The 12,943-nt window shown below is 44.3% G+C and overlaps 1 protein-coding gene across 5 annotated transcripts in view; it reads left to right on the top strand.

The window, feature by feature from the left end:
* The window catches only part of Nalcn (sodium leak channel, non-selective), a 313,879-nt gene that overhangs the window by 219,736 nt on the left and 81,200 nt on the right, over positions 1-12,943 (top strand). The window lies entirely within an intron of this gene.

The following is a 12,943-nucleotide window of genomic DNA, read 5'->3' on the forward strand; positions in this document are numbered from 1 at the left end:
ATAAATCGTGTCACACGGCATCATTTCTTATTTGCTTAGGATAAGTTGAAAGATTCAGCCAAGAAAGTCATACACCCATTTCTTTCCATTTAGACCATTGCTCTTAAAAGTCCCCACTTTCCTGTGATTCTTTGCTGTAAAGTACTAGGAAAGGAGTCATCACGTGACCTCAACATAGTTTTGAATGGGTCATTTCATCTCACATTGGATTTGTGGCTGAAAACTTAGAGCTAGGCACTTCACCTTCTCAGGTAAACCAACAGCAACGGAGGCCAGATTCTGCCTTCCAGAGATGACTGTCAGGACCTGTCCTCTTACTCCCTGTCATCTGCCCGCTGCCACCCTTGTTGATATAAGTGGATTTAGGGGCGAAGGTGGTGTGGCGTCTGGAGAACACATAGGTTAGTCACCCTTTCCCCAAGGCTAGCCAGAGAGGAGGGCTTCAAGACGATCACTCATCAACTAGGGGCACCTGGGAAACTGAGACTGGCCCGCTGGCTGGATTTGGAGCTGGAGGAGCAGCAGAACTACTTGGTGCAGCCGCTGGATGGGGCAAGGGGAGATGGCCGTTCAAAGATACTGGCATCTTCTGGATAATGGTGGCGTCGGGCAGGGTGAACACGCCCATGTGTGGCCTGGAGAGTTCTGAAGGTGATAGGCCGGCCAGGGTGCACGTGGCCGTAGCCTGCAGGACTGTGTAAAAGAATGCTTTATTAGACGAATGCTGGGAACCCCAGCCCTCCTGCTTCTCTGCCTCCTCAGACAGTGCAGAGGGGATCTCTGTGGCTCCCACATTAGGTGGAGGCAGGGAAGCCAGCGGTCTGTAGGCCAAGGCCAAGGCAAGAGATGCTCCAACCAGAGAGGCGGTCTAGGAAAAGTAGACCCCCTTTCTCTTAGAAAATCTTGGACTGTAGAAGTCTGGAACAAAACTGTCCTTACAAACAGCATGTTACCCCATCAGCAAAGTCCATAAGCTTCGACCAGGGCTAGATCCAGCCCAAACCAGAACAGGCCCACCGTGAAATGTGGCTAGCTTCCTAGATAGATCCCTTTTTGCCCCACGCCCCGTCCTGGCCTGCTCTTTGGAGAAGCAAATGCCAAAGAAGGAGGCGTGGCACAGGGAAAGAGGGGACCATGTCCCCTCCCCAGCACACCACCACGAACCCCACTGGTGGTTTGGCAGGGTGGGAGGTGGGGGTGTTTGGATCAGATATGACACTGGGCTGCATTAGATCGACTTATACTAACCAAAATAGTTCAAAAGGTTGCCAATCAATCTATTTTCTTTGCTTGTGATTCTGCGTTCCCATAACGAGGGTCGGTGATTTCCTGTGACCCTTCCTCGTGTGCTACACAATGCACTTGCTCAGGACTAGGTGCCATGGGAGACGCTGCCTCCCCAGCATCCCAACACATGGCCAGGGCTCTTTCGAACACTCTGCACTCTGGCATTAGCAAAAGAGCAATTTAAATTGTTCCTAAGAAGTGAAAATCACGTATGTATGTTATTTTGTTTGATGTTATTCTTATTTCCAGCCTGTTTTGCATAAAATATGTTGATTAATGTAAATTTTCATAGTGCATCTAATAAGCCCTTTTATCAAAGTATGCAGAATTTAACACTCCACAGTCGACCACAAGCACACTCAGGAATGAACTTGGAAATGCAAGATCATTGCCCGAAAAGGAATTACTTAAGGGAACAGAGTATTGTGGAGGTCCAAACCCCAGCACGAAGACTCCCATCCAAAATATGTCTGCTCTGTGTTTAACTTAAAGTGCTATATTTATTTTATGGGAATACCATTACTGATACAACTTCATGTACACTAAGGTGAGACAAAGAAATTTACTGTGGCCAGGCATGGTGGCACACGTCTTTAATCCCAGCTAGTCAGGAAGGTGAGGAAGACACATCTCTTGAGGCCAGCCTCAGCAACTTAGCAAGACACTATGTCAAAGTAAAAAATAAAAAAGGGTTTGGGATGTAGATCAGTGGTAAACACCTCTAGCTTCAATCTCCGTAAAAAAAAAAAAAAAAAAAAAAAAAGAAGAAGAAGAAGAGAGAGATGGACAGAAAACAAATGAAGAAATTTTGCTGCAAACAGTAAAGCCAGATTTCACATTATCATTATCAGTACACGTTACAGCTAACAGGGAAAATGCCAGAAGAACCCTTTGACACTGGATTGAAGTGAGAGTACTGTATAAAATCAGTTTGTTTTAAAATAGAAGATGATAGGCGCCTGCATGCGTGCACACTACATACATTCACACATATGATTTTATGTAAGAACATGCATACACATAGGTAAATATATGCAAAACTAAATGCAGAAAAGTGGGTGAGCATGTATATGCCTGTCCTAGCTCTTCATGTTGGGCAGGCCTCGATGCAGTAACACTATGGTTCCCCTCTTCTGCATTTCTCTTTCCTTGATTTCAGTTACCCAGAGTCAACTGTCATCTGAAAATATCAGATGCAAATTTCCAGAAACAACTAAATCATACATTCAAATTCAGGCAGTGCTCTGTGTGAAGTCTTGCCCCTCTGTCCTGTCCTACGGTCCTGTTGTACCTGGGACGTTGTTCTTTTCAGATAGACTGTCAGGGTGTCCCAGTGCTAGTGTTTGGCTAATCCTTATTATTTGGGTAATGGCTGTAAAGCACAAGAGCAGTGAGACCAGCAGTTCAGGTGTGCAGAGAGTGAGACCGTGTTCCTGTAATTTTCACTGTACTACGTTGTTATGATTTTTCTACTGCATCACTAGTTATTGTTACTCATCTCTTACTGTGCCTAATTTATAAATTGAATTTTATCATGGATATGTATGCGTAGGGGGGAATAGTCTATTTTGGGTTTGGTACTATCTGTGGTTTCAGAAATCCATGGGAGTCTTGAGACACATCTCCCATGACTTAGGGGAGACTAGATGTGAGTAACAATGGAAAAACTAGTGCTAAGCCTCTGGTCTCAGCATTTGGTGATGCCACAGAGTGAGAAAGAGTTGGGGAGAGAGAGAGAGAGAGAGAGAGAGAGAGAGAGAGAGAGAGAGAGAGAGAGAGAGAGAGAAAGGAAGGAAGGAACAGGGGAAGAGAGAGAGAAAGAGAAGATAATACCTCTAAAGGGTAGAGGAGTCAATTGACAGAGCCCCCCACCCCTGGTGCCCACAGCAGGAACACTTAGAGCAATAAAATAACTAAGAGGACTAGATTATTACCTAAAGAATGAAATAAACAGCCACAGATCCTCACTTATGTAAATGCATGATTGAAAAAATAAATGGAAGAGACAACTCTTTTTCAAAGAATAATTCCAAATAACAAAATCGAAATGTCGGAACAATGACATCACAGTTTCAATCACTACAGGCAAGATCTACTAATGAATGCTAAAATCAGTGTATGCAGCTTTAAGGAGAAGTGGAATATTGGCATGGCCTCTAAGTATCCCCTTCCAAATAAATATTTAAATGATTATCACAGTTTCAACAAGTGTCTGCAAATTCTTTGATAGTTCTCTCTCCAAAGAGAGAAAGCTTAACTGGCCTCTCCCTAATATCAGCAGGGTTAATACCGGCTCTTAACTAATCAAGGAGGAAAAGAGGAATACTGTAACTTTATAGTGAAGAAATCTGGCCGACAGCCCCTTACTCAGGTGCCGTCAGCAATAACTGGCATGTTGATTTCATACATGCTTTGATATGATGGAAAAGGCTTATAATTCCAATGTGTTCTTCCAGAAAGTTCCATAACTTCAGTGTAGTCATTAGCAAGCTCCAGATAACACCAAGTTGAAGGACACTTTACACGTTACCTGACTGGTGCTTCTCAAAACCTAATGGTTTGGAAGACATGGTCATTACGTGGTCATTGTTTAAAAATGGTCATTCAAACAAGGAGAGTCTGAGTTGCTGTTAGCAGCCAATGGGAGCATAGGCAACGTGGCGTGTGGTGTCCTGTATGGAATCCTGGAACAGAATAAGAGCATGCTTGCAAAAACCTGGGAATTCCAAACTAGTTTCACACTGCAGTTGAAAATATTGAACCAAGATTAATTTCTTCATTTTGAGAAATGTTCTGTGGTTATGTAAGATCCTAACGTAAGAACAGGCTGGGTCAAGGGCATACAGGAACTCTCTGTACTTTTGGAAATTCTTATGTAAGTTTAAAATTATTTGAAAATAAATTTTTTTTCATGGAATAAGAATTTTCTATGGGAAACTCTAATAACACAATATATAAATTGGCCTTGTTGCCTGGTTCAAAAATTCATGCATCTGTGAACCTTGCGTTCATAAATGTGTTCCATTGACTTGGTAGCTAATTATGCTCTTTGATCTTAAAAAGATGGGAGCACAAATCTCTCTGGGAGCCAAACACTTCCAGGATCGTGTTTCTAATAGAAAATTCAATGTGACTTGTCATTTCCCTTCTGTCATCGTGACCAGTAATACAACTCATCCAAAGTCGGAAGGGCTGCTTTTGCTGGTTAAAACTGCTGATTCCACAGTGTGAAGAACCTCAGCAAAGATTGACAGAAGGACGGCAGATGACACAGTGACTTGCTTCCGCCCATTTATGGGTCATCATCTGTGGTTGCCTTCTGTATTCTTTTTGGTACTGGGGATTGAACCCAGGAGCACTTAACCACTGAGCCACATCCCCAGCCCTTTTTTATTTTATTTTGAGACTGGGTCATGCTAAATTGCCTAGGGCCTCACTAATTTGCTGAGGTAGGCTTTGAACTTGCAGTCTTCTTGCCTCAGCTTCCGGAGCCACTGGGATTAGAAGTGTGCGCCAACCCTTCCCCTCCACCCCCGCATCTTCCCTGTTCTGCTCATCCCCATGGTGTTACCTCTATCTTATGTGTTTAAATGTGAAATGTGAGACCACAGGGCTACAAGAAGTCCTGCCCTTAATTATAAATTTGTCATCTCGTTAGGGAAAGACACATGTAATTAGACATTTAGAGTGGAAAGCCCTGGGCGGCAAGGTGGAGAAAAGCCCAGGTGCACGAAGAAAGTAATTCAGATGAGAGGCAGGTCCTGGAAAGTGTGTCAAAAATGATGAATCAATTTTTGTGAGGAAAGTGGGAGAAACTGTTCCAAATAAAAATAATAGCAAGCATGGAATTGCAGAAGAAAAAGCACACTTATTGTTTGAATACCTTGTTTTGGTGAGGCAGTATAAAACAATTTGTAGAAGCTCAGGAATCAAAAAGTTTTTGGTCAAATCCCAGTCCTTCCACATCTAGCTGCGTGACTTTGGGCAGCCCGTTTGAGCTCTCTGGACTTGAGTGTCCTCATCTACTGCAGGACATAACATGGTGCTAAGTTTGGATCCTACATCAGGGAACTGTTTTTGTGAGTTTAGTAACATTGGCGATGCAAAGCGTCGAGCCCAGGTCCAGAATGCACATATACTACTCAACCGCCAATTGCCGTTCTGAGGAACGTTCCTAGAAGAGGTGATTTTGGAAGGATGTGTAAAGTTGAAGGGCTTTAGGAGAGTGTGTCCAGAGTGTCACAGGCCAGAGAGCAGTACAACCCTGTGAAATCCCATGTGAAGGACCTGAGAGGGAGACACAGCCTACAAGGTCAGAGCACAGAGGGTAAGGCGTTGGAGGCACTCAGGCCACGCTCAGAAAATGAGCATTTCTTCCACATGTAATTGACAGTCCTTTAATTACTTTAAGAGCCAGGGGAGAGAATGGTATTTCTTTTATCTTTGGATGTTCTGAAAGATGGATTCTAAGGGACAAACCTAAGATGAAAGCCAGTTAGAAGGGCTTAGGGAATCTCTGAAACCAAACCTGTGTGACCAAGTGGCCCCTGGAGGTAGTGACATGGGAGATATTGGTGCCTCGAGCACCAGAGACCAGAGACCCTGGGACCAGAGAGGGCAGAAGAGAAGCAGGTAGCAACGTAGATGGCGGCAGACATCTCTTGTAGGAGTTAGACCAGGAAAGAGAAAAGATCAGGAGAAATGTTTTCCACTATTTTTGTTTTCATCTTTACCATCAAGAATCTTGAGAAAATAACCCAATCATCAGCGGGAAAGGGAAGAAAGGGTGCAGAGGGAAGGTTTAGGGGGTCCAGAGGAGCTGGAGGAGAGGGCCACAGAGCCACTTGTGTGTCCTCTTCAGTATGCTGGGTTGGAGTCCTGTTGCCACAGAGCTGGCCTCACTGAGGCCCGGTGATAGCTTTGATTGATCTAGCACATTTCCCTGGAGTAATTCAAGTCACAGGCAGTATGCCATCTCACTTATGTATCTGAACTTTATACTTAAGAGTAAAAATCCTCATTTTTACTTGAGAACACTGAAATCCAAAGTGCCTAAGAGATTATAAAGTTCAACCAAAACCTAAATCCAAGTGTTCTTACTTTACTGTTTTTCCTTAGACTACGCTATTGCCTATGTTTTCTAAATCAGGAAAGAGAAGACAATGGTGTGAACAGGCACACACACATGCAAACATACATACATATATACACACACACACACACACTCTGAACTCCCTTTGATATGGGCTTTTTCCCTGTTATTGAGTATTCATCTCCTAACATGAACCAAGTATCACGTCTTCATGAATCCTTGGTATAATTGCATCTGAAGTGAAGCAAAAAAAAATGCATTTTTTATCATAATGAGCATATTTCTATGACTCAGTAAATTCCCAAATGGAAACAACTGTCTCAGTTGAATAACGCAAGAGAGAGACATAATGTAAAGTAGAGGTGTTTGGGATCTGGAGGAACTTTACACAAGGAATCTTTAGTCATCACTGCTGTCTCTAAGAAATAATTAATCCCATTAGTGGGATTTTAACAAATAATAAGTAAAATACATCCGTTCAGCATAATTAGGCATTCTAGTTTAAACAGGTTGCTTCCTCATACTAAGCTGTTGGAGTTGCCTGCTAGCTTAGTGTTGTTGTAAGTGCTATTTACTTTGTTGCCCAGAGCAACCTTCCGAAGGGCGTTTAAAGCTTGTAAGAGCCTCAGTTCAGTGTTAGGAACGTGGAGGTCGGCCTCTCGTGCACTTTTGAGGGTTGTCAGGAGGTGGTGTCCATGCAGCAGCCCTCCCTAAGCATCTGCTGGGCTCCCAGCCACCGACAGCCCGGCAGCTTCTTCCCCAGCACCCAGCTCCCCGAAACCCAGGTCCCCTCCCTAGTCTCAGGGCCTGCGCACGGAAGAGTGACAGATCAGAGTCTGTGGAGAGATGTAGAAAAGAAAGCACCGCGTGCAGTCCATCAGCTAATGTTCTGAAATGACTTTGAACATTTTGGGGTGCCAGCTGTCATAAAATGTATCTGTAATGACCCAGAGGCCAACCAAGAAATGAGCCTTCCAATTACATCCATGGCTTTAGTAGATGCGCCAAAGTAATTAAAACCCCAGCTTGACCTTGGGAGGACTGGACTTATTAAAGATTTTTGGAGAAGGGGGGAAATTAGCTATAATTATTTTTTAAAGGAGACATTTTTAAAAGTGTATAGCATCACTGCCTTATATGAGATCGTGTGAACTGACCACCCTTTGTCCACAGCAAAAAATAAAAGGTCTTCCCCTTTAAGAAACTCTTTATTAGATTTAACAAGCTAGTGAGGATATCCTTTTTTTTATATCAAGAGTTTATAATAACAGGGATATTATTAAAACCTCGTTTGATCATGTCTCCAGATTGTCCATCTGTTTTAACCCAGAAGCCATGTAATTTGGATTGTAAAATCACATAAAGAAATTAGCTTTCGAAAAATTCCTTTGAAAAACAACAATTAATGCTTTAGGAGGACTCTATTCTGAATTGCTATGTCATGTATAGATCCAGAAAATCCAGCAGACACCATTGTGTGAAGAAGCAGAGAGAATTCAGCCTTAATTTACTCACATAACAAAAGAGAAACTCATTTTCCCTGATTGAACATAATGTGGTCATTTTTCATATACTGAACAGCCAAAAAATGCTCTTCAGTTGTGTCAGCCCACACATCTATGCACATTTTTTCCAACTAGCATGGACTTGATTTGAAAATGAGACTCTTTCACAGGTTGAGATGCTTTTTATATTGTTGTCTTTTAGAAAATCACATGAAAAAATTCTTTTAATTTTTTTTATTTAATGTAATCCTTCAATTCAGTTTTAGTCGCAGCATTGAGGAAGGAAGTGAAACTGAATAATGTTTGAATATCTGAACAGAGAAAGCACAGGCTGAAATGTGGAAGATTTAAGCGATGAGGCAGAACAGGGTATGTGTCATGCACAGCAATTACGCCCCACTCTCTGGAGAAGTGCAGGAAAGCCAGCCGCTTTCAGGCGCGCAGTGTGCAATGATATCTCCCCGAGACAGATGCCGAGCCACACAACAGCACTGAGCTTAGACGATTTATATTTTTTTAAAGTTCAAGGTTTGAAATTTGTTTCTTTGATTGTAAATTTTTTTTTAATTTTACAAACGTGCTTTTTTTCCTAACCATGTGAGGCTGTAACAAAGCTATCATCTGATCTATGTGCTACAGACAGACCCCTGCTCAGTTGAAGCTACTACTTCTCCTTTCCTACTTTTCTTTACATTCATTTTCTCAACATCAAGATTAAAATCTTAGCATTCTGTGTGCTTTTCCTTCTGGGACCACGATCTTTGAATTTTTTCATGGACATTTACAATTGTAATTACGTTCAAAGGTCTACTTTTGGGGGGAGAGTGTAATGATCTTAGGTTCATATCTGATTCTGATATTGATATCATTCACTCATGTGCATCAAAGTGAATTGAAGCTTGGAGAATCTGTGCCTAAATATAAGAAGGAGAAATAATGTGGATACAAAGTAGAATATTATTTGTTACATTTTGAAGAAACTCTGGAGTGGCCTCAATACCATGAAATGCTCGTTTCCTGATGACCTCTTCCGCCCCCACCACTTGCCCCATCCCACCTTGCTGCCCCTCCTCTTCTGTCTGTGTCTTGGTCCAGTTCAGGGACCAGGAAAGGAGAAGTGACCCTGGTGGCCGTGATGGACAGTGGCGAAGTGTGAATTCGGGGTTTTGCTCAACTGCTGCATCAGTTGCCTTTTCCTAACTTTGTGCTGAACTAGAGTGTTCACCTAGGAAGAGGCCTTTTGCTGACTTTTTACAAACCGAACAGACCAAGGCCTGCCCACTGTGCCTCAGGGCGCCTGCCCGGCACCCCCCAGCCAGCATCCTGCCCCCCCAGGACGGCGCTCCTGTATAGGACAGAGTTCCTGTATGCTCCCTTCGCCCAGCCTAGGTAGGCTGCGCCCCCTCGCAGCTCCCGGTTCAAATGTTCAAATCAGCCACGGCTGATTTTTCCATCCTACCCTGTGGGCATTTGAATGTTTGCAATCAGGACTCTTACAAATGGCGCCGTGGTGGTGGGCACACGGGCATAGCCGCTCCACGGTGTGCTCGCTGTTCTGGCATCGAGTGGCCCAGGGTGTGGTGTGTGTGTGTGTGTGTGTGTGTGTGTTAGTCGTTGTGTCTTAGTTGATGCTGCTTATCTGTTAAAAACAGAAGAAAGGAAGTGCCTGAGACCTGCTGCTCAGCAAGAGGCCCATGCATCTGCCAGGCCAGCGGCCATTCCCCTGGGTCTCTTTTAACTGGCTCCTCTGCACATCCCGGAGCCAGGACACCCAGTATTCAGGAAGAGGGTGCTCTACTTGCAGGACCTCCTGAGTCAGGAGGAGAGCCGCTCCTTTGCTCTTTGTAGGGTGACGGTGCAGGGTCCAACTCCCACTGAGCTCCACTTCATTGCATTTCTGCTCTCTAGAAGGTGATAGAAAAGCAAATTTAAAAATGGAATCTTGCCCCCAAGGTGTTTCCAGGCTCTGGGGAATAGAAATATCTCTAATGCAAATTAGAATGGGATGAGATCCATTTTGAAAGCATCAAAGATAATCTTTTAATACTGGTAGCTTACATGTTAAACAGTATATTCCAGAATATTTGATTAAATATAACTTGACGTTTCCCCAATACGTCCCTTTATAAAATTGTGTAAGTCTGAACTGGGTCTAAACATTCATCAGCTTGTCAGTGACAAACATCAGTTCAGATTAAATGCTGCGAGAATCTGATTTTTCCATTCTGTGAATGCAGGGTGCCTATATCCACAGCAACACATGTGTTCAGTCCCTTAACAGACGCTGTGTGCTTCTCCCTCCACCCTTCGGGTCACGCCTTCAAGCCTTTCTCTCGTTGCTCAAGTGAGAGCTGCAGTTAGTTCTGCCCCTGGTTAGTACAATTATTCACTCCATGATGATTTGTTTAGCTCACTCTGCGACAACTGCTGGGCCCAGCACTGGGTGTGGATGAGGAGAAGCCGGCAGTCCCCATCCTCTCGGAGTTTAGTCTCCAGGAAAGATCTCACAACATGACGGGAGCGTGTTCAGCGAGAGCCTCAGAATGAGACCTTATTTGGAAGATTGACCTTTGCAGAGGCACCTGTTGAGTTAATCCCTCTGGATTAGGGTCCTGAATCCAACGTTTGGCATCTTTATCAGAGAAAGGACAGGCAGACACAGACAGAGAGACAGACACGCAGCAGACCGGAGGCAGCCTGGGAATGCTGAGGTTTACTGGGAATCACCAGAGCCTGGAAGAGCAAGGCAGGCTCTTCCTGGAGCCCTCTGTGGGAGCAGCGCCTGGGAGAAACCTTGATTTCCAGCTTGTAGTCCCCAGAATGCTGAGAGGTCTGCAGGGTCTGTTGTTTTAAGGTGATGGGTTACAGCAGCCCGAGGCGCTGACCCTCATGAACAGCAATATTATGTGGTTCAATTGAACATGTTATGAACTTGTAAGAGGAGGACTTTGTTGGTCGGAGGAAAATTCTCTCAGAAATTGTGAGGGGAACTGGAAAACAAGTTGAAGTTAATGGAATTTAATAGAGTGTGGAAGAGGGACCCAGCAGAGGGGATGGCAGGTGCAAAGGGCCTGAGGCACACGCCTCTGAGGAACCTGGAAGATGTGGTTGGAACGTAAGGCAAGCTGGGGCTGCCCAGGTGTGAAGGAGCCAAAACAGACCTCAGAGCCTAGATTAAAAGAGTTAGGTGTTTGAAGAGCAGTGTGACTCCACTGAAAGGTTTTAAGATGCAAATCGAAAGGTCCCTATAACCACAGAATGGAGAACAGACTAGAAACAGCCAACACAGAGGGGATGGTCATGGGGAGTACAGGAGCCCAGGTGGTGTCTTTGGCCAGGCAGGTCCTGTCAGGGGTGGAAGTAGTGGGCAGGCTGGGAGGATTTAGGAAAGAGCTCAGTGTTTCCACTTGGGCCATGGGTCCCAACCCATGCACATTTACCCTCGTGTCTCTTTGAAGAGACTGAACACTCATAAAACATGCAATTCAGCCCTAGCACATCCAGGACCCCGTGAAAACCTCACAATCACCTGTGGCCATTTCTGCTACCCAAGAAATGGAGGTCAAAGGAGCACCTTCAATTTTCTTCTTGTTTCCCTTTGCTTCTTCCCTACACTCTGTTAACATCCCCCCAGGTAACCATTGCACTTCATTGTCATCGTCTGTGATAGAACCATCTACCTGGTTATCAAGTAAACTGGGCCAAGACAAGTGCAATGGCACGTATTCTAACACCCCCAGGACCAACACCCTGCCTCTGGGATCAGACTTCGCTCGCAGCACCAGTGTGTTAACACTTGAGTCCGCAGGTGCATGAATCAGCAAATCCCTTACATCTGCTCAGTGGCATTGCCTGTCTTTGGCCTGATATAATTACCGTCTGGTCTGCCTTAATTTGTTAGCTCCCTTCTCTTTTTCCATGCCGTCTCCTTACCACTGACAAGTGTATTTTACCAATTGTGACAGTGACCTTATAGAAAACGAGTCTCTTTCTCATAAGTCTTCATTTTTATCATTTTTCTAATTGTCCCCATCTCATGGCGACGCTCAGAGTTCATGCCTGTGCCTCTGGGAGCTAAGTGTTGACCATCATCATCGATACAACCTTCGGATCATCAAGAACACATGACCATGCTGAGGCTCCACCTAGGGAGGGAGGCAGCGAGCAGGGGTGGCCCCTTCCCTAAATGAGATAACCATCTGAGACAGAGAAGCAAGGGCTGCCTGGCAAATTAAATAAGAGCAACAATGGCTAAGATAAAATGTGTATGTTATACAAAACAGGTGGAAGAACAGTTTCTGTAACAGAGTGAGACAACCAGAAATCAGAGCAGGTAATATCACCATGAAGTCACAGCCAGATGGACAGCTCAGACATCAATCGTTAGAGTTGGACTCTCCCCTCAAAATGCAGCACCTCTCTTCCCTCTGGCCTGTCTGCATCTCCACATACAGGCGAGAGGGAAGAGTTGCCCGTCTCTACCTATTACCCAAGCTCTGGGCTTCTCATGCTAATCTTCCCTCAACCTGAGATAGATTGCAATTCTGAAGTAACAGGCTGATGGCTTTAGATGCACCCGTAGCCCTTCCAGAAAGGACTGTCTGGATTAAATATGCTCTCCGAATGGAGCCAGTGTTACAAGATGCAGTTTGGAAAGCCAGGGCAGGCAGGGCAGCCATGACGAGGTAAATTCCAGTCTGGGAGAGGTTTCAGGAAGGGGTAAAGAGAAGCAAGGAGGACCCCCAAGACAACCCAGCCTGGAGGGCGGAGAAGAAAGAATGAGAAAGTACAGAATGAATTCTGTCAGCCAAAATGGATCCTCTTAATTTTTTCTTAGTCCCGCGTTGGCGCCTGCTGGTGATGATGAGCCTCAGCTGCCCCAACAAGCGATTTGTAGAAATGTAAACATGTGTCATAAGTAGATGAATAGCTAGATAAATGAATGTATTTGCTTGCCATTTTTCACAAATATAATTTAAAGCATTTAAAGTTAATCATTCCCTCACATCTTTACAACCAAATAGAATACTCTTTTGTTTTATTGGTCAATGTGTTATTT

This window comes from Sciurus carolinensis, chromosome 5, assembly GCF_902686445.1.
Source record: "Sciurus carolinensis chromosome 5, mSciCar1.2, whole genome shotgun sequence".
NCBI lineage: Eukaryota > Metazoa > Chordata > Mammalia > Rodentia > Sciuridae > Sciurus > Sciurus carolinensis.